At 40.3% G+C, this 23790-nt stretch overlaps 1 protein-coding gene across 3 annotated transcripts in view; it reads right to left on the reverse strand.

The window, feature by feature from the left end:
- Positions 1 to 23790, reverse strand: part of PIK3AP1 (phosphoinositide-3-kinase adaptor protein 1) — a 1392564-nt gene that overhangs the window by 293133 nt on the left and 1075641 nt on the right. The window lies entirely within an intron of this gene.

Raw genomic sequence — 23790 nt, forward strand, 5'->3', positions numbered from 1 at the left:
ATACATACTTGAATTATGACCTAATTACATATGAAAATTCACCTTAATATTTGTTCGATATATTTTTCAACAAAACAAAGACTATAAAAAAAGTCTAAATACAAATATATGCTTTGAAAAATGGAGCGGGTGGGGATTAAAAACACATTCTCAAAACAAATACTGCACTGTACAATCACAAAGGGCCGGCCACGATACAAACACAAGGGGTGGAAAATTACTTAGGAAAAAGTCCCAAAAGATGGTACAAATTTGAAAATCAAGTTCAGCAGGGTTCTTAGAGATGCTAACATATGTGAATATGAAGCTTGATCATTTAAGGGCCTGTTTGGAACACACCAAATTCATGGAAGATCATCACTCTTCAATGACGACTAAATGCCGTTTCACACAAGAAAATAGTCATAATGAAACATGGTATTTTGAGAATCGAGCTCAGTTGGTTGTCAAATCAACAAAAAAAAACTGAAAACTGCTATGAGTGTACAGGTGGCGAGTGGACGCATATCAAACTTAGGGAGGACAAGGGCAAACTAAAGAGTGGCCAAATAGTTATTGTTGAACTTGGTCCTTTCTGCAAGGTAATGCCCAAACATTTTGCCTTTACCTTCTTGATTTTAAACCTGTTTTTGTTGGCTTTTAGGATCCTTTGCCACTGCTAACATGTGTATGGTCTCTCCTTAAAACCTGGTAGAATTGGATTATACTTAATTGTCATCTTTAATTTATTTATAAGTCCCTTGTAAAGTGGCACTAGCTGTCCCACGGCTAATAAATTAAATGCTACTAGTGGGCCTACACCACTGCCATTGCAGCCTGTGTATGCAGTTTTAAACTGCCATTTCGACCTGCCACAATAAACCTTTTGCAAGACCAAATCCTTCCTTTTTAATACATGTAAGTCACCAGTGTGGTAGGCACTGGACAGCCTAAGGGGTAAAGGGCAGTGTGTTTAAAACACTGGTCATGTATTTTTAAGTTTTTTATGTCCTGGTAGTGAAAAGCTCTTACATTTGTTTGTTCACTACTGCAAGGCCTACCTCTCCCACAGATAACATTGGAATTACCTTATTACAATGAATAAAGCTGTAACTTCAAATGGGACCAGTTAACCAGTTCATGTTTAGTGTCTTTGAAATTTTAATGAAAAATCCTCTCTAAGGGGAAAGTCGGATTTTAAATTACAATTTTGAAAATGCTACTGTAAAAAGTTAGCAATTTCCTAACTGCCATTGAGTGCCTGTAGCCTGTCACTGGGTCACATGACTGGGCATAATTGGCAGCTGGGCTTTGTGTGTTCCTCCTAGTCAGCCACACCCAATAGAACGTTTTTATGTGTGCCTGGACATGGGCGATCACGGGCAGGATGGGAGGGCGGAGCGGGGCAGAGTGCTACTTACACTTGAATAGGCTGTGTCCTTCCTCATACAATGGGCTGCATACGCCCATAGTTATTCTGGGGCCAGGGGACGAAAACAAACCTCTGCTCTTTAAAAAGAAACCTCTAGAAGCTTCTCTCACTTCAAAGGAGGCACCTAGTATAAATAAGACCTCAGACACCAACTATTCAGTACTCTTCTGGATCTGTGGAGATTCTGTCAAAAAGAATGACTGAAATGACTGCCACTCTGCTAGACTGCTGCCCTGCTACACTACTGCCTTGCTGGACTGCTGCCCTTCTGCCTGAGTCAGAGGGAATGGACTTGCACCTAAAACCAGGACTCCTAGAGTGACCTAAAGGCCTAGTCTGCTGGCCTTCTGGTCAGTGTCACAGGGACATAACCGTCTCCAAACCGCATACAACTGGAGTAAGACCCTGACACCAAAGTGGTAGCCCTCAAGCCCTGGACCCTTGGTGTAGTCTTGGTGGAACTGAATTGAATGTTTTGGGCTCTTCGAAAACCGGCCCGGTACCAAAACTTTGTCGCTCACAGAGCCTGCCAATCCAAAGTTTCGTCAACCCTTCCGCTACAGCATCACACGCTTGCCAAAATTGCCAATGTGAAACCCCGGCCTGACTGTTTATGATCTTCACGCTTCAGCGACGACTGTCCGCGATGCCCGGCATGCTCTTCGAGCTACATAGACAACTATCCCCAACACTTCCCTGCTCCTCATGGCCTCCTCCACCTTGGGGGGGACTCTTTGCCCTAGACTGAGAAGGTAACTTTTCATCAGGACTAACCAGTTCCCTGTATCCGACCCGTGTTCCACTGCGGCTGGACTAAACTTGTGACCTTCTTCTAGTCTTGCACAAGCAGGTAGCCGTGAGTGGCACATTGGACTTTTAGGTGCTATTTTCACCTAAACCTTTAAAATTACATATCTCCGGTTCTACTGATTGGATTTGTAATGTTTTGGCCTTGATTTATTTATTAATGTTTACTCCATGTTTCTAAACTGGTATGGTAGTTTTCTTGTGTGGTATTTCCACTTTATTAAGCAACATATAAATACCTTACACATTGCCTCCAAGTTAAGTCTGACTGCTCTATGCCAAGCTACCAAAGGGTGGAGCACAGGCTAATTTGGGGTTTGTGTTTGCCTCAACCTGGCAAGGATTGTGGTCATGGCTTTAGGAGTGTTTCATCCCCCCTCAACCAGTTACCCAATTTCTCACAATTATTTTCCTACCTCAGGAAAAATCATCACAAAACTAAACAGTAGTTTGCAATTTGGCCTCAGTCGGTTTTCAAACCCACTGTGTAAAAGCATAAAAAAGGGAATAGTGTGATTCAGTAATAATATCACAGTGGATTCATTTTATACCTAAGGGGATAAGAAGTGGATTATTCATTGAAACATCTGAAAATAGTATTATTATATCTATTGTTTACTCATAGCGGCTGAAAGGAGAAAAACTCATCTCAGAAGAGCTACTGGTTTAGAAGAAAGTCCTCTAGAGCTGCTCTCACAGACATTGCCCACTCTTAGTCATAAAACATCGTTTGGATGGTAACCACCTTCGAAAATCGACAATGGTTCTGCCTAACTGGACCAACAAAAAACACATGTGAAAGAAATGCAAGAGAAACATATTCTCACATACTAACTAAAATGTTTTAAGTTTAAGATGTAAATGGGAAGAATGGAGAAGTGCTGCCTAACCCACCTGCCTTCATTTTCTCCAGCAGCTTCTACTCACTACCCTGCCAAGGTTGGGCTTTTCCAGTTATCAAAATTGTGAGTTCAATCATTAGGAATAGCTCATAAGAGTAGGCATACAGATTATGTGTTTCCACCCCTTTCCAATATGATATGATTATTAAATGTGCCAGATGAATAGCTGAATACAGACACAACAGCTAACAGTCCATTTCATTACTAGAAATAGCATAGTTGGTGTTGATTGAAGCACGTTGGGCCCTTTTAAGAATATTGACACAAGTAGCTCTATTCCATAAACAGTAATAGCACTTCAAAACCCTCTATCAGAAATCAGGCTAAGCACAGATGGTCAATTAAGCATAAGGTGGACGGCAGCAAGAGACTATGGATAATGGGCCAGTGGAAACTAAGCAGAAGGGAGACACTGGATCGCTAACTGACAGGCTCTTAGTACCACACACTTCCAGGGCTGGACTGGCCGTAGCGGGCATTAGGTGTTTTCCCAGTGGGCTAGAGGAGTGGGGGCGGTTTTTCAGAGGTTAGGGCCGGTTTTGTTACTGGGCTCCGGTTTTGCAGTTGTGCTACAATATCAGCTCCCAGTAACAAAAGCAGCAGTGTTGCTTTTTCAGCTCCCAGTAACAAAAGAACAAAAAGCAACAGTGCTTGCCCCCCACCCAGACCTGAGGGCTGGTCTGACAAAATTGCCACGGCTGCTTTGGGTTCTCAGTCCGACCCTAAAACACTTCCTATTAGGGGTTTACAGTGCATTAGGAGTAGAGTTGTATTTATGTCTGATACACAGCCTTTTCTTGGCAATGGCTGTTGTGGCTTTCCACTTTCACACCAGTTTGCAACCATTGCCCTCTTCCATGTTGGTTTTTTTCCGCTCTCAGCTTCTTGATGGTAAACTTCCTGTTAGACCTCCTTTGCTTTCTTATGCTATTATTTGAGGATCTCACTTACCTCCACAGCTTCTGACTAGCTTGGCATGCAGAGGCACTGTGGGGCACACAGTTGTCATCCACTGACCCCCATAGCTGAAACCATTGGTATTGTGATCTTCCGTCCTTTCAAAACGAAAGCAGATCTGGGATGTCCCACGTCTGAGACAAATACATTCTGAAAAGTGAGATCCAGTCCATTCTCTCTTTTTCTCTTTCTCTGTCTCTGTCTCTCTCTCTCGCTCTCACTCCCCTGTTTTCCCCAGGTCTCTGCCGCAGATGGGGGAAGCATATGGCACCAACACCTGAAGAATCTTTTGTAGGAGGGACCTAGTATCCACTTTTGTGAGGAGAATTTAAAGACAAAACTATGATAGAGATGAAGGATGGCATACAGTATTCACAAAAGAAAGCTCCTCAATAGAATCCAGATATTAATAGGGGTCCAAGGTAAATGCACCCATCCATCCCATGCATCTATCCATCCATCCATCCAATACAAGCAGCAGAGAAATATTTCTGAAAGCAAGATCTCACCAGTCCCCCTTAGAGGATTCTGTGTGTGTTTCATAGGAAATTTGTATACCTCTGTTTGCACAGATAAAGCTATCAATGTACAATGATTACTTTAAAAAAAAAAAAAACAGGTTGCAAGGATATGTGTCGGTACATGCTGGAACAAAAATAGTAGTGTGGGAGAGACTGTAATCTTGATGTAACTCTCTCCCTCATCTTGGCCCAATGAAGTGACAAATTTAGATCCAAAAGCTACTGAATCTTATCTCAGACTCCTAAGTAAAAGACTGATCCCTATAAAGTTAACTCTTACGTATATTCCACCTCAAGATCCCAGTTTTTAGCATATTAACTGACTAACTGCAGATCTTCCCAAATTTCTCCAAATTATTCATAAAAAACAAAAGACTTCCTTTCCCAACAAGTCATTGGCATATAGCTTTACCTTGTGGGATGTACCACAGGTATATAATCATTGTTTTCCTGAGCCTTTGAATCAAAGGTTTAGAATATAGGGTGATGGAAAGAGGGAAAATAGGGTAACCTTGTCTAGTTACTCACAGATTTAAAAGGGAGCTAGTAACACATATGCTGCAGATGGGGCCTTATAAGCGGAACAGTTGTCTCTGAAGCACTGCCCATACGTAGTTCCAGCCAACCCAATCAAAACATAGTAAAGATGGTGGTTTGAGAGCTTCACATTTTTGCTAAAAAAACAAAAAAAACAATACAAATAAGTGATGCTTTAGCAGGTTGGTTCTGGACAGAGTTGTGAGGTAAATGATAGTTGGACACAGGGTCTGGCCAAAGGCCAAGCCAGAGCCCAGAGGCCACTGCCAATGGCCAATGGACTCTGGAATGCAGAATGGGTGGGTGCAGGTTCCTAGAGTCAATTGCCGTATCCCAGGGCCCACTTTACACAGACATTTCTTGGGTAGGGGCCATGACATATCATAGCAAAATCAAAGACATTCCTTGAAAATATCATGTTAAAGGAATGCTATGGATCACTGCTAAAGTGTGTATTAAAAAATCATGCAACTGCTTTTAAAAAATTTCTTGAAGGGGTATTATGATTATTAGCTGGTCAGTATAATTTGTCAGTTATGTTAGAGTTATGCAACGCTATGCTCCCCAGGCTGCTGGTGACCACACACACTATGGGGGTCATTCTGACTTTGACGGGCGGCGGAGGCCGCCCGCCAAAGTCCCGCCGGCAGAATACCGCTGCGCGGTCAAAAGACCGCCGCGGTAATTCTGAGGTTCCCGCTGGGCTGGCGGGCGACCGCCAGAAGGCCGCCCGCCAGCCCAGCGGGAAACCCCCTTCCATGAGGATGCCGGCTCCGAATGGAGCCGGCGGAGTGGAAGGGGTGCGACGGGTGCAGTTGCACCCGTCGCGATTTTCAGTGTCTGCTTGGCAGACACTGAAAATCTTGGTGGGGCCCTGTTAGGGGCCCCTGCAGTGCCCATGCCAGGGGCCCCGCGACACCCGTTACCGCCAGCCAGGTTCTGGCGGTCAAAACCGCCAGAGCCAGGCTGGCGGTAAGGGGGTCGGAATCCCCATGGCGGCGCTGCCTGCAGCGCCGCCATGGAGGATTCCCCAGGGCAGCGGGAAACCGGCGGGACACAGACGGTTTTCCGTTTCTGACCGCGGCTGTACCGCCGCGGTCAGAATGCCCATGGGAGCACCGCCAGCCTGTTGGCGGTGCTCCCGCGGTCATTGGCCCTGGCGGTCCATGACCTCCAGGGTCAGAATGACCCCCTATGATATAGACACAAACACAAAAGAGTTGATTTCACTGGCATCCTGTCATATCATATCACATTAAGATCATCAGTTAAATAATTCACTCAATGCACCAGCCCATGATTCCATCTTTAGGTATGTTAAATGAGCCTTTGCAGCCACAACTTTATTTTTACTTTTGTCTGTGATATTTACCAGTGTTCATGGAGCCTGGGCCATCCTGGTATTTCTACAAAGTATGCCTTCAGGTTTGGTAAGTGATGGAGGTAGGTATTTAACTTAGCTAATACTTGTGAAGGGGAGATAACACCTGCCATCACCGTTTACAAATCAGTGGCAGTAGCGGCCTCAATTTATGGTGCCGAGCTTTGGGGTCATACCAACTCTAGGTGTCTGACCACTGTAGAAAACCGGTTTATTCGAAATTTCCTAAAGTTGCCGATGAGCACCCCTCTCACTCCACTAAGATTTGATTTAGCCCTAAATGAAATACACAATGAAATTGCATTAAGACCCCTAATGTATTGGATTAATCTTTGGTCCTCAGAGGACCGGTCCATTCTCCATAAAGCACTAGATGAATTTCTTGCAAATGACAGCGTATTAAAGATCCCTTGGTTCAGATACATCAGAGATACGTGTAAATTTCTTAAAATGGAGGAGGTGTGGAGTGCTCCCCACAATTTGGCAAAGGGAACAAAGGAACGTGTAAAAAGGTGTTACTGGGAGAGCATTCTGACACAAATTTGGTTAAAAAATCATGGTAGTCTGACTTTGCAGTTCTTAGACCATAAATGTAGTCCCAAGTTCGAGGCCTATATGGATAATGTAAATCCTCCATATACCAAAACACTATTTATTAAATTTAGACTAGGGACTCTTCCGCTTAAGTCATTTACAGCGCAATGGAGACCGGAGGACTGCAATTCAATATACTGCCATCATTGTCAAAAGACAAAAGAGTCACTCGCGCACTTTATGTTTTTCTGCCCTAGATATTTGGTACCTAGGAAAAAGTGGATTGCTCCACTATGTAGGGCTATTGGGATAAGGGAATGAAATAGGGCATTACGACTCCTAACAACTGATACAAATGATAAAATAGTTTTTTCTGTGGTGGGATATCTGCGAAGTGCATGGTTACTAAGAACAAAAGAACTATTATAAATGTGTAATTTTAATACATTGGTTCTAGATTATATTCACTTAATACATCAGTTTTTAACCGGATGAACCTAAAACCTAAACGGTCTGGATTTTAGTTTAAAGAATAATGACGATTTGTATGTTTTATAAATATATGACCTCACTATTTATTTAGGGTTCTTAAAAAAAAAAAAAGTAAATTATGCAATTTTCTTCTTTTATCTCGGATAACAGAGACAAATGTTAAAATTGGTCACTCAGCGGCAAGGTTCTTGTAAAATACACAGGTGACACGAACTAGAATTCTGATAATCATGTGCTTCTAATGTCCTGATTTTAGATTATATTTAATTAGTTTGATAAAATTTTAATTAATTGAAGTTAAATTTTAACAACCTAATACTTTTATATGTCTTTGAGATTTCGTAAAAACAAAAAATGTTTAAAAATAACGTTGTCTATACATTCTTAAAATTTTTAAAGTGCTATGCTTCTTAATCATGTTATGTCTTGTATTGTTTACTTTTATGGCTTATAGCCGAAATAAAGTTATATATGATGATGAACTGGTTAAGTAATTCATGTACTATTAAAAGTATGAGGAGAGATGTCCTTCACTCACCTTAATTCTGATTGGGCCCATCACACTGGGATTATGAGAGCCACAGGAACACCACAGATCAATTTTGTCTCATCCACAGACAGCAGCCAAAATCTCTGGGTGTGAAATGCAAAGTGAATGTGAAGAATTACTGCTAGAATCTGACTCCGAATTCATTGTTACAACAGTAATTCTTCACTTCTCCAGGGATCCTGAGAGTTTCACCTGTAATTCCAGATACGCCAGCACCATTAGCACTACAATGTACACCCTGGTATTGCTAGTGGAATTACCACTTTAAAATCTGGACCACTCATAATGAGCCCCAAAGCAGTTATGTTTGCTTTTATCCTTTTCATTACATTGTGCAAGTGAGATGGAAATACAATTTACATGTAAAAGTTTGAGTTGGACCAGCATTTATTTAACTTTATTCTGAGGTGCTGAATTTCAGAACTATACAACAGAAATGCAATAACATTTAACTGAAGGGAGAAGACTGGATTTAAAACTAAAAGACATCCCCTAGGAAGTGGCCCCAGGGACTAGGGTGGTGTTTCTTGCATTGCAGGCAGCTCTCAGACACACACACAATGGGCTACCATGGTCACGCGGCAGACCCCTCTCTGAAGAGGCACCCGGTTGAGGGAGACAGCGGTGCTACAGGGGTTCCACAAATTGGACCAACTGGGAACCTCAAACTTGGGAGAGGCTTACACTTATGCTCCTTTGCAGAATTACAAATACTTATCAACTAGCACACTTACAGTTCTATAAATATTAACAGCTTCAACACACACTCCAGGCACACATTACATACAATAGCCTGCTGCCAGAATACAACTCACTAGAGGCTAAACTCCTCAAGGGAGCAATTGGGAAAGGGGGAGTGTCCCTGATATATAAAATGCTGATCAATAACACCCCAGAGACCTAGCTAACATACGGGAGCAATGGGAGGGTTGGATTAGACCACTGGAGGATGTTAGCACATCTGGGTTCTTATCTTTAATTTATAAGGGGACGCGTTAGAGGTTTGAGGGGCCTTTTGACTGCGCTTAGAGCGAATCCCACCATCAGACTCAATTTCAATACAAATCAATAACAATATTAATCAACAGTTTCAATAATCTTTGGAGTCAGTAATTTCACACACCATGACCCCTTTGGTCATGAATAACCACTCCTTTCTTGTAAAAGTTAGACTGTTTATTTCCCTATATCAACAATGCTAATATCACGTAACTTAGTCTCAAAATCAGATGATATACATACTGAAACTACACTGGTTGACCAAATCTTCTAAAGAATCTGAATTTAACCAAAGAATTAAGTATTACGCACTCTAGAGTTACAGTACAAATCAATATCAAGAGCAACTGTACAATAGAAATAGCATACGTTTAGATTCCGCAACTGAGTTACATCTATTAATTATTAATAGCAACCTAGTAGCGTTTTAGGGTCTTCCTTCTCTAACCGTCTGATTAGAATAGCATGTTTGGACTTCATGCAAAACAATTTAGTCACACACATTTCAAAAACATCTAGCTATGGCCCTATAAAAATTAGTGGTGCCTAGAAACAAAAGACAAATTACATCAAACAATAACGATTGATTAATACCTCTCCTCAGTATGGATCAGCAAGCTGCGACTGTCTTTGTCAATTGGACATCTGTTCGGTCAGCATCAGCAACGGACAATGAAGGAGAATGGTTCAGAACAGGGGACTCTAAGCTATCGGAACCATTTGTAAAGCATAGTTTAAGGATCAGCATTCAGCATCAAAAGTTTAAGCAATACAGTTAAAAATAGAATTCTCTAAGTACGAGAATCAAAAACAGGAATGAGCACGGCTCTTCGGCAGAAACTGAAAATTGGAATGAGCATGAAAGATGAGAATAATCAGAATGGCGTGTTTTCCTCTGTGCAGTCGGGCTAAGTTAAAATCATCTAGAACACTTTCCACGTTACCATTGGTCAAATAATCGTAGGTTTACATTTAGTCCAGTGAAAGTAGAATTTCAAATCTAAGATATAACTAAACTGTCTTTCACATGTCGATGACTGGCTCCTCTTCTCCTGCTCTCATCGTCGGACTCGTCAGGTAACACTTTGGTATCTCTCTGTCCTTCAGTCAGTGCATCCATTTTTAGCTCCTGTGAACATTGCTTTCTCACACACTAAACTTTACAATGTATTGGTAACTTGTACAATATTTTCTAACAAGCAGTTCTCATGGGAAACGAAAGCATTCGCCAGCGTTTGGTCAACTCAGTGAAACAATACAAATATTCGTTTCTCTAAGCAGCCATTTTATGTGAATTATTTGAACAGTGCAACTTAACATGGGGCTGTGCAACTAGGCCCAAGACCTCGCTAACTTAAGGCCTACAATTAATAAGCAAATACATAATACAAAATCATTAATATAACACAATACTTAATTGATCTAAACATGAGCACATCAATTTATTTTAATAAGCAATTAAAAAGGACACTTCGTGATTACTAGCGGCCACTCAAGTAGTCACATTTTCCAAGTTCCACATTATTTTCTATATTAAATCAAATTCTATGCAGATTCAACATTCACAATACATAAATATTCATTAGTAAAAATTCAGCGTTCACAAGGACGAAGACTGGCAGGATCCCTTAATGGCCCCACGGGTTATCACAAAACCCTCTCGCCTGCGACTCATACAAACATATTACCTACATGGAGTATATTTATCCCCCGCAAGACTGTATTGCGCGGGGCTCTTGCCAAATGCCACCTGCCCCAAATGTAGTACAACCCCAGCAGACTTCTTTCATATGATATGGTTGTGCCCTATGATACAAAGCTATTGGAATAGCTTATTGAAGGAACTTACAGAACTTCTTGGCTGGGAAGTTCCTCTACCTGTATTACTGGGGGTCATGGAGGGTCTTGGAGGCACCTGGGCATTGCCCTCATGGTAGCTAAGAGAGATATTGAAATGAGCTGGATGGCAGCGGCTCCACCAACTTCTCTGCAGTGGAGGATGGGAGTAGACTGGTGTGCCAGACAGGAGAGGACAGTCTACGAGGCACGGGGATGCCTTCGCAAATATGGTAAAATCTGGGGGAAATGGTGGGGCGAAGTATTCTAAAAGACCTTATGAAAGGCCTCTGTTTATATTCTTTTTGTACTCATGGGATGCTTTTGTGAATGTCTGCCCGAGATCAAGGTTCTGTCACCAATGTGTTTGTACAGAAGCCATAATGCGATTGGTGTGTCAATCCTCATTGTTTGTCCTTACAGCCTATAAACTATAATACATTGTTTGTTAAAAAGAAAACTAAAAGGCAACATAAAAAAAGGTTTTATCTGGAAGCGTGCTGATTAAAAAAATTACAGGGATCTGATAGCTTCTATTGATACCAGGTGTAAACACCTGAGAATCCTTTCTTCTACATGTTTAACTAGTTTTATCTGATTCTATGATAAGAAACAATACAGCCCGGTACAAAATCGTGAAGGCCAGGCTAACATTCTTCCAGCAATTCAAAAGGTTGCACAAAAAGAGGAAAAAGTGAGACGCTGATGTAATGAGATCTATCAAACCCTTTCTGCAAAACAACTCTCATTGCAGTGTTTTTTTCCAAATGTACAGCTGAAGTGTAATATGTACATTTAGGAAAACTATCAGTGCCAGTTTTATTATTTTAAACATATTTTTATTTGGGGAAGAACTGCTCCTACATGCAAGGAACCCTCTCTGCTACCATTCAGAACATGCTGACCAAACAACAACACAAACCAAATAAGGGCTTGAGGTAGAGTTTGACGTAGGGGTAACATTTGTCAGGATGGTGGAAGATATTATCTCTGCCATCTCAGTGGTACTTCATTCAACAAACTTAGAGATGACCAACAGCCCAGTGGTCATCTCTTCACATGAAAGGGAACCTCTGTCACTGCATTTCCTTTCAATGTACTAAATCCTTGGTGGATGGCCGCCATTGGCTTTGACTGCTGTTTACTAAACGTTTAACTTTTTTTGCTTTTAAATAAGAGACTCCCAAAACAGAACTTTGTTCCTGAAAAACAAAAAAGCTAATGACTCCCACACCTGGGAGACAACAATTATATTTTTTCCTGTTCCTCACTACTAGGTATTTCCTGGCAGTGATGGACAAGAAAAAGCAAGACATTACACCATCCATCCTAAAAAAGGGTCAATGGTCTAATGTACTCCACTGGGCCATTGGAGGAAGTATTCCATTTGGGCTCTATCAACGGAATACTTCAGGTCCACCTGTATATATAAATGACCAGGCAGGCCGGGGGGTTGGCATCTAGGGTACTCTGTCCGTTTGCAACAGACCATCCTTTCTGCCAAACTATAAATCAGATTGTAACTCTCACGGGTCAAGTCACAAAAGTATTTGAGTACCCACATTTAACTGAAGTCATAGATTAATACAGATTGGTCCTCAAAGTAGATCTTCACTTCCATCTAACTTGCAAAACAGGATGTAGAGGACAACTCATTTAAACCAAACGTAACCACTATGGCCTTGATTCACATTAATAAGGCGATATGAAAGTCCAGCTTCCACTTGTAAATAAGCTTTTTTAAGAGTGCAAAATAACTTTTAGTTCAGAAAATTCGATTTTGCATTTGTGCAAGAATTTACTCACATCCTCCTGTAGATAAATAAGGAGTGGCCCATAGTAAAAAATGCCCTGGAAAGTTGTAAACACTCACAAAAGTAGAAGCCTATTAACAAATGACAGTATTTACAAATATTTACAAATATAAATAAATGTTTTTAAAACATCTATAAACATTTTAATGTTATTTTAAAATGTTAACCTGTTTGAATGTAAAAATATAGCATTTCTTTGAAAAAATATTCAAATACTTCAAATTAATTCTATACATCACTTTTAATCATTGCATGCAAAATAAAAAAACAACTTATGTGGAATTTTTGAAAATGTAAACTACAGTAAAGCTAATTTTATTTTAATTTAACATATTCAAAATAATAAACATTTCAAAATAAAATGAATGAAGTTAATAATGCTGTAACTTTTCTATGCTTCTATAATTAAAACTAATATTTAAAATTAATTAACATTCATATTTACCATAATAACATTTTTCCCAATTCTTTACAAACTTTACTGAACTTTTAAACTTTTACCTTTACTTACCATACTGCGATCTTTGCCACAGTGGCGGAGTTCTAAAAAGTTATAAGTGGTAACTTTACACTAATGAATTAGGCTCCACCCCTTAAGTTCAGGGGGTGGAGAGGTTTGAGCCTATACTTCTGAGTTACTCCACGCTCGTACCTGGTGAAAAGCCAAAAGTTACTCAAAAGTGTTAGAGTAAACCTACCTGTGTAGATGTAGTCACATGTGAATTTAACTTTAGTAAGTATTCACAAACGATTTTCTGACCCTTTCTTATGATGATAACAATAGGAGATTTAATTCTGTCAATTTCCAGCCACTCTACAGTCAACGCAAACAACAAACGCAAGAGAAAAAAACCCTTATAGGTTCTCTACTCTATTTATCAACGATATTCTCCTGGTTTTCACTCTTGCATGGGATCACCATAGAGCAGTTAGATCAAACCAAGAATCTTTGGTCTAAACACCATTTTCCTGAGTACTCACCATATACTGCTGACAGAGTCAAAAGCATTTTCTCTAGCTAGTATTGCAAACATATAACTTCCTTACAACATACTAAGCTAATGCATAATGTAAAATAATCTTTTTAGGATCTGAGGGGCCATGATTGGGTTATAAACCCACATGGGTCTGGGTGTATGAGTTCATCTATTATGTCAATTAACCTGGATGCAAAGGTTTTACTTAATAATGTGACATGTATATGACTCAGGGATCTGTATGATGTATAATCAACGGGACTTCTATCTGGTGTCAGGATTAAATATCTTACCGCCTCTCACACTGTGTTTGTTAAAGTTCAAAAGTTCTACAAGCCTGTCTATTATTATCCCCATATCCATCTATAAACTCATGTAGGCAGTATATTGCTTTTTCCAAGGAAAAGCAAACTTAAAACTGAAATGCTCGATTGTCCAGGGGGCATTCCTCTGCAGCCAGCTCTATCACACTAGCTCCAAGAAGTCAGTTGTCTCTTAGTAAAAGCTGAGCAGCATGCTTCCTGGCTTGTCTAGTATGTACAAGACATACAATTGTTATAGTGACTGATCAATGTAACACAGTTTTAATCCCACTAAGGTGCATCTACTGAATTAGTTGGTAATTTAACAACACTGTACTTCAGCAACTGCAACAAACTGAGGGAGCACAACACGACATACTAGCGTTAAAGCAAGTTGGAAAAAAAATGTTTTTCCATTGTGTTTTCTATGTTTGCAATATTCCTCAGACCCTCCCGGTGCTCAGCTCATTGCAAAAATCATCATCTAAAGGACACATGTATCATACAGTAACCAAAGCTGTTCTTCAGACTGTGCGTGTCCGGGTCACAGTAGCAGTGCACGATAGGGTCACCTCTCTCCCCCTCTTGAGGTCGGGAGCGTTATACCATTGTGGGTTCCCTGCCTCCGTCACTTGTCATAGTCGTAGGGGAGTGTGTTTGTCAGCGTGTTCGTCACTAGTAAAGTCATGGACCATGGAATCCCAGGTCATTGTATCAGGTTAACTAGTCCACTTCCAATAATGCTGTCATGATTTGCATTACATGCAGAAGATGTCATTTAGTGTTCATGCCAGAGGCACTGCTCGACTTGTAGATGGTTGTTGTTATATGCTATAATGAAATGTATATTTACTCACTTGTCTCAAGAATCTATATATACAGGGAGTGCAGAATTATTAGGCAAATGAGTATTTTGACCACATCATCCTCTTTATGCATGTTGTCTTACTCCAAGCTGTATAGGCTCGAAAGCCTACTACCAATTAAGCATATTAGGTGATGTGCATCTCTGTAATGAGAAGGGGTGTGGTCTAATGACATCAACACCCTATATCAGGTGTGCATAATTATTAGGCAACTTCCTTTCCTTTGGCAAAATGGGTCAAAAGAAGGACTTGACAGGCTCAGAAAAGTCAAAAATAGTGAGATATCTTGCAGAGGGATGCAGCACTCTTAAAATTGCAAAGCTTCTGAAGCGTGATCATCGAACAATCAAGCGTTTCATTCAAAATAGTCAACAGGGTCGCAAGAAGCGTGTGGAAAAACCAAGGCGCAAAATAACTGCCCATGAACTGAGAAAAGTCAAGCGTGCAGCTGCCACAATGCCACTTGCCACCAGTTTGGCCATATTTCAGAGCTGCAACATCACTGGAGTGCCCAAAAGCACAAGGTGTGCAATACTCAGAGACATGGCCAAGGTAAGAAAGGCTGAAAGACGACCACCACTGAACAAGACACACAAGCTGAAACGTCAAGACTGGGCCAAGAAATATCTCAAGACTGATTTTTCTAAGGTTTTATGGACTGATGAAATGAGAGTGAGTCTTGATGGGCCAGATGGATGGGCCCGTGGCTGGATTGGTAAAGGGCAGAGAGCCCCAGTCCGACTCAGACGCCAGCAAGGTGGAGGTGGAGTACTGGTTTGGGCTGGTATCATCAAAGATGAGCTTGTGGGGCCTTTTCGGGTTGAGGATGGAGTCAAGCTCAACTCCCAGTCCTACTGCCAGTTCCTGGAAGACACCTTCTTCAAGCAGTGGTACAGGAAGAAGTCTGCATCCTTCAAGAAAAACATGATTTTCATGCAGGACAATGCTCCATCACACGCGTCCAAGTACTCCACAGCGTGGCTGGCAAGAAAGGGTATAAAAGAAGGAAATCTAATGACATGGCCTCCTTGTTCACCTGATCTGAACCCCATTGAGAACCTGTGGTCCATCATCAAATGTGAGATTTACAAGGAGGGAAAACAGTACACCTCTCTGAACAGTGTCTGGGAGGCTGTGGTTGCTGCTGCACGCAATGTTGATGGTGAACAGATCAAAACACTGACAGAATCCATGGATGGCAGGCTTTTGAGTGTCCTTGCAAAGAAAGATGGCTATATTGGTCACTGATTTGTTTTTGTTTTGTTTTTGAATGTCAGAAATGTATATTTGTGAATGTTGAGATGTTATATTGGTTTCACTGGTAATGATAAATAATTGAAATGTGTATATATTTTTTTTTGTTAAGTTGCCTAATAATTATGCACAGTGATAGTCACCTGCACACACAGATATCCCCCTAACATAGCTAAAACTAAAAACAAACTAAAAACTACTTCCAAAAATATTCAGCTTTGATATTAATGAGTTTTTTGGGTTCATTGAGAACATGGTTGTTGTTCAATAATAAAATTAATCCTCAAAAATACAACTTGCCTAATAATTCTGCACTCCCTGTATATATATGGTCCTGTAGTTTTAGTACTCATCTGTATTATTATTTTTTCACTTTATGCTATATATCTGTATACACACATGTGTAGGTTATCTTAAGTGGTTAATTCTGCTCTTCACTTCTTGTTTCCCTTATCTTGGAATGTTCTGAAGCCAGTATTAGATTGTTGAATCTGTGTCAGCAATTCTGTGAGAGACATAGGCGAGGTGGTTTGATGAGACTTTGCTACAGAATAAAGAGTTGGATCTACTAAAATCTTGTGTGATTACTCCATAATGTGCAGTGATCTACAGAACTCTAAACACTACTTACAAACAGCATTCATAACATATGACATATGTAGCATTCCTGGCATTTCTGTTCTGCACGTTCCAAAAGGTAATTGCACTTACACTTATGTAGTGGTTTCCCTACAATTATGGATTTGTTTTTTATCACACACTCACATACTCAGGATTGTATGAACATCCATTTGTTTGCACCCATGTTGGTTTCAGAGCAGATTGTATCCTGCTGTTGCCTTTTTGCATATTTAAAGGGTCCCACTGGTGTGTCAAGAGTGTGTGGTCTCCCTGTACCTTTCTAAGCCTTTAACCTGCAAGATTTTTGTGTTAATGTCTTTGGAATTTTTCAACTGTTGGAGCACAAATGTAGGTTACAGCACAAGGTACAGACATTGTAGGTCTCCCAAACAAACATATAGACCTCACTAGAAAAGGTCTATTGATCTGTGCTAGTTATCCAGTTCCATTGTGATTCTCCCATTTAGGGGCATACCAGCAATATTGCTTAGCCCTAGGAGGATATTGTGTACCCTACTCCCCTTCAGAGAAAAAGAAAACAGAAAGGTGTCTCTCACTCTTCTCTATGACATGCAATGCTCACCCAGTGTTATGGGTCCAACAGTCCTACCAGGGAAACTCTTTCTTCTGGGTTCTATCTATAAGCGTGAACCCTCAACTCAGCTCCTGGAAACAGAAGGCACATACAGATGTTGATGTTTCATAACTAAATGTTAGTATGTGTAATCAGCACAAAAAATAACCCTATGTATCAGAGTGATAAAAATCTTTATGGTAACCTCGGCAGTCATTATGTAGAATAAGATAAACATTAGAACGCTCCCAAATATTTTTCATCACACATCCCTACGGCTGTAACCAATTAGTCTATTCCATAGACTAACACATAGTTACATATATCAGTCTCAGTCTGTAGGCTGAATGATTTGTAGTATCCCTAAATAATTTATGCCAAGCCATTTACCAATCTCCACATACCTCAGAGTCCTGTCAGGCCTGCAGGCGGATATACTCTGGCATCTCCCCTCAAGCATTTATTCCTCATGTCTGTGCCTCTCCCCTACTATTATGTATCGTTATACCCTTCTTCCCAATGAATCACTATAGAGAGGAGAGGGGAACTGCTGTGCAGGCTTTGGTATCTGCACTGTACAGAACAAACAATGTCTCAGTCAAAGAAGTGTTTGAAAAGCAAACAAATGTATTCAACTCTGCTTCCTTCCAGGCTTGTTCTGGGGAAGGTTTTACGGCTGTGCAATGTTAATCGGTGTGCATAGCTCTCCGAACACCAAAATGGAAGTTTCCTCGCCACTCTATTTCTGTTATTTTTGTTAGAACGACTAATGCTATCTTGCTGCTGAAATATTATGACGATCTACACACTCTGTTAGCGATCATCACCACTCGAAGTATTAGTTCTCTAGATTCTAAGCCTTGCACATAAGCACTCCATAAAGTTTGTGTATCTCCATGAATGTCATTTAGGGGTTGCCAGGGGTCGCAGCTGTGACCCCTGGCTTGTCCTCTGGTTCCCTATGGCATTGCCTTTGCGACCCCTGGCCGCAGAGGTGGCAAATTCAGTGTCAGAAGCACAGTGGCAGCTCGTCCTGATGGACGTCAGTTTTGGCTCCACATTTTCTGTCAAATTCTTATTACCCTATTAGTGAATAATATTGTGAATAATAATATATTATTCACTGTTAGTGTAATAAAAATGTAGTCAAATTAACTGGAATATGCCCTTCCATGGCAGCTGAGGTAAGTAAAAAATGCTTTTAAATGTATGTTGTGTGTGTGCTTGCGGGTGAGTGTGTGTTTATGTGAGAGAGTGTATGCAAGTGTGAAATTGTGTCTATGTGTAAGTATGTGTGTGTGAGTGAAGGTCAAAGGGCATGTGATGTCACTTTTACTACCCCTGGCATTTTGGTGAATTGACGTCCATCTGTGTCTCATGTTATTGTGAACGCTGAATTCTTATGAATACATTTCTATGTACTTTTAATTATGAATCTGCATAGAATTTGACTAACGTAGAAAATAATGTGTGGCATGGGAAATGTGACCACTTGAGTGGCCACCATTGATCACGAAGTGTCATTATTAAATGCATATCAATATTATTTGACATTCTTATGTTTAGGTTATTTTAGTAATGGGATGCATCAATAATTTTGCATTATGTATTTGCTTTATCAATTGTAGGCCTAAAGTTAGCAAGGTTGGGCCTAGTTTGCACAGACTCATGTTAAGTTGCCCTGTTTAAATAATATCGTGGGAAATGTATGACTAGAGAAATTAATTCATGTATTGTTTTTCCACTGTGTTGACCAAACAATAGCAGATGTCTTTAACTTTCTCATGAGAACTGCTTGCTAGAAAATCGTGTACTAGTTATTTAAACATTGTATAGTTTGATGTGTTAGACAGTGATGTTCCCGGGAGCTAACAATGGATGCACTGACTGGAGTACAGATGGATACAAAAATGTTACCTGGCGAGTCTGATGGTGGGAACGGGAGAAGAGGAGCCAATCATCGACATGTGAAAGACAGTTTAGTTAAATCTTAGATTTGAACTTTTATTTCTATTAGACTAATTGCAAACGTACAATTCTTTAACCAATGGCAATGTGGGAAGTTCTTTAGACAATTTTAACTTAACCCGACTGCACAAATTAACAGATTACTATGAATTAATAATTGATGTTACTCAGTTGCTGAACCTAGATGTATGCTATTTCTATTGCACAGTTACTCTTATTGCTCATTTGTACTGTGACTCTAGAATGTTTAGTGATCAATGCATTAATTAAATTGAGATCCTTTAGAAGGTTTGGTCAACCAGTGTTGTTCTTTTATGTGTATCAGATGGTTTTGAGACTAATTTACGTGATATTAGCATTATTAATATAGGAACTTTCTAACTTTAAATACAGGTGTGGTTATTCGTGACCAAATAGGTCATGGTGTGTGGAGATTACTGATTCCAAAGGTTACTCATGTTGATTATTGGCATTTTTAATGAAATTGTTGTTGTATTAGGGAATTATGGTGGGAATCACTCTAAGCACAGTCAAAAGGTCCATCAAACCTCTAATGCGTCCCCTTATAAATTAAAGATAAGAAACAAAATAAGGTCAGACACACTAACATTTGTCATGCAATTAGACCTGATTTGTTTGTAACATGTATGTATTTTTGGAAAACCCAAACCATATATGTAATTTCATGTGTCATCTCTAGACACAACTAAGGATATGAAGAAAAGGGTTTCAGCAGGGCCAAGAAGAGAAAGACACTGACCTAACCAAGCTCCTCCTCGCTATAGCATGCGCCACTGGAGGATGCTGAACTCCAAAAAAGTAATCAAGGATGAGGATAAAATTTGGGACCTGGATAAGACAGTAAAGTTGCCCCAGCACGTAGCAACCTGTTGTAGATTTTTCAAGTTTGCCCCGCTTCGAGCATTTGACATCAATTTCAAGGATTCATAGAGACGGGAAAAATAAGAATTAACTTCAAGAGACCCCTGCCAACTACAGCATCCCACCCTGCCCTGCATAATTTATTATTCAGTGGACAAGTTACCAGCCTACCAGGTCAGCAGAGCCCACAATTTTAGCCCCTGGCGAAGAACCATCTGCCCTATTGAGAGATCCTCACCTGCCAGCCAGACTGGTATCTCTGTGAGGAAAGTGTATTTGGCAGAGCAGCAAATGCACTTTCATCACAGCTGATGCTGAGCAGATGCCATGTAAATGCAGCCTTCTTGGCATTTAATTTTGCTTTTCTGAACAAATGCCAAAAAGTACCTTTTCTTTATGAAAAGCAAAAAAGAATGTTCCTGGGGTGCACAAAATTCATCTCTGCGCATGGGGCATTTTTGCCTTTCCTAAATTGTGCAGACCTCCTGATGCATAAAAGAAGGTGAGCTTGTGGCAGCCAAGTTGCTTGCTACCTTCATTGATCATTGGCCATTTACAAATTTCATTGACCAATTCAGCTGCTCAAAATGGAGGGAGAAATAATGGTTGAAGCGGCTTGGAGAACCACTGTTTTAATGTGGTTCTCCCATCCCTTCAAACTCTAAATGACCCCTTCAGTCCTAACGTAAAACTCTTGACTTCGTTCCCAGAAAGGATAACCTGTCTTTTGCTCCATTGAGGATAACACCAAATCACAACTTGGTCCCAGACCACTGCCACCAGTGGAGCTGTGTTTTGTCTTACAGCTTTTTAACTTAAGAACTAAAAAAAAATATATATCCAGCTCTCTTAAACCAATTGTGAACATTTTTGTGTAATTTTGTTTACTCATTTTGTCTGAAACTAAGTTGGATTGGTAATTGTATTTGTTTATTTCTGACTTTAATGTTGTTTGGCGTTGCTTAAACCCAACATACATTTATCTGAGGATAGTCCAGCTGTGTTTTACTTACCTAAAGGGGGTAAAGACCTGGTTGCCTCACAGATTCTGTGATTTTACCTAGTAAGCTATTAGATAACTAATTTCATGTGATCCTCCACCGAAATTACTAATTTAGAATTTCCCCATGACCACCCTACTCACGCCTTCTTCCCCAACCCTCACCATAAAATTTTGGCAGCACATAATCTACCATATTGGCAGATTTTCCAGTCATTGCAAGTGCACTTTGTGATTTTAAAATTCTCCTTATCCTGATTCTGTGAAGGAAGATGGTAATTTGAAAATCACATATTCCTTGGTTGTGACCCACAACTACGGCATCAAACCGTTTGTAATTCAGGGCTTCAGTTAATAAGTGATTGCTTCTGTTCTGTTTATCTCTTTGCACATTAGCCGATCAAATGTACACCCGTTTTATAAATCTTTAATTATGACTTGTCACTGCTTAAAAAAATGAGGGCACTATGATATCAGAAGACATATACACCTTTGTAACCCTTTGTGAGCTCTTGTTTTGACTATGGCAATGCCCTTCTCAATGGACTTTAAAAGAAGTGCTTGGCCCATTTAAAAGCTGTCCTCCATGCTGTGGCTAAGCATATCACCAATTCGTGTAAATCGGAATGTACTCCAGTCTCCTTCTTAAAAGAGAACCTGATCGGGGCAAGGTGCTTTTTTAAAACTCCAAAGATTCCTGACAAGCTGAAAGTTTAACTGCAAACCTGTGATGTATCATGCACAGGCTGCATCTCAACAGGAGGACTTTCATATCTGCTCAATGCTGGAGCCCTGCAATGCTGAAGTTTACCAGAAATCAACAGCCTCATGTGAGAATAGGTAAAATAGTTTGAACTTTGCTAGGTCAAGTGCCCATTATACTCAGTGTCAATGTACCAATCATTTCTTTTGTTATAATGTGAGACTGCAAGAGCACAACCTCACTTTGATCTTTCCCACTGCTCTTATTTAGGGTAAGCAACAGGCCTGTCCTCTAATATATCCAAAACAGGGACATCATCAATGTAGGCTTTTGCAGCAGCTGATCTGTCCCTAAGCCCAGAGAACAGAACTCTATGAATAGAGGAGTTTGAGGGAAAGGGAAGCTTTGGACTTCCCAAACCCTCTGCCACTAACCCTACAGGGCAGTCATCATTGGTGATCCTCAAAAGTGTTGGGAAGTAATGACTGCATTGAATTACAGCAAGCAAAACGAGCAAGTTTATTCTAGGAGTGTTCAGGGAGTAGTCCAGGGAGAAAAATGACAAAAAAATGGGGTCAAATAATACTTTTCTAAGCAAAACTTTCATAAATATTTGCCAAAAAGGTCAGAGACCTTGAAAGGGCACACAAGAATTATTCAAATACTTTCTTGATGGGCCGCCAATGAAGCCCTTTGCTTGTGAGGAGAAAGCATTTTTTTCTAAAATGTATTATGGATGACCTCATAGAGAAATATTCACTATTAATGTGCCCAGGCCAGCATTATGATATGAGTGACACTCATATTCCCATGGGTAACCTCCTTAAGCCAATAATTACCAACAACATGCCAGTGCCAGAGTTTTGCAATTGATGACGTACACCTACCAAGAGTAACCAAAGTAAAAAAAAACACCTATTGTATGTCAAGGTCAGCATTTTGCCATGATTGCCAGCTCTTTTATCCCCATGTTACATGGTTGTCATCCCTTGTGCCAATTAATACTCTAATAAATCCGCACCAGTATTTTGCTGTGGGGGTCTTGTATTAAAAAAAAAAAATCAAGCATGCCAGGGACGTTTTTGCTACTGGTGACTTTTCCCTTATACTAAGAAATACGCCAATAAGACAGTACCAGCATGTTGAATGTGGTGCTTTCATAAGTCAAGTCTCAACAACAGATTTGCAAGCACAAAACACACACATATATACTTAAACATTACCTCACTCACATGTTCACACACTGTCACTCTCACTTACTATCGCACTAATGCTCATAGTGACTCAAACTAACTCACTATCACTCACTGACTCACTCACCTGTCACACTCTTCTAGTAACTCACAACTATTTCACAGTCTCACTCAAATGCTTACACACTGTTTCAAATGATTGTTTGCTTTCTCATTCATGTGCTGACGGTGTCTCGCTAACATTCACACACTCACTGTCTCATTGTGACACTCACACTTAACTCATTCTCACTCTCTCACACACACACACACACTCTCACCACCATATATGCATATACGTAATGTAAGAACATTTTTTTACTAACCTTCAGCAACCGGGTTCTCGTTTCATTTACTAAACTGTTGATCCTCTATTTGGAGTTCCTACCTTAAGCACTCAAGCAGGAACTTGGAATCTACGTAGTGCATCAGCTTGTACCTGACACTTCATGTATGAATGTGTTACCAGGCAGAGTAGTACTGAAATTGAGAGCTGTCTAGGTTTCATCCCAGTTGTCCAAACAACAGCGACACTCTGCTAACGTAACAGATGGACAACCCCAAGAATGCTTCTCAGCTGACGTACAGGCTCCAACCACTGCCGAAACGTGAGTTTACAACTGAAGATGGGTGTCTAATGTAACTCCTAAGCCTTCATCTACCACTTCAG

This window comes from Pleurodeles waltl, chromosome 6 (genome assembly GCF_031143425.1).
Source record: "Pleurodeles waltl isolate 20211129_DDA chromosome 6, aPleWal1.hap1.20221129, whole genome shotgun sequence".
Taxonomy (NCBI): Eukaryota; Metazoa; Chordata; class Amphibia; order Caudata; family Salamandridae; genus Pleurodeles; species Pleurodeles waltl.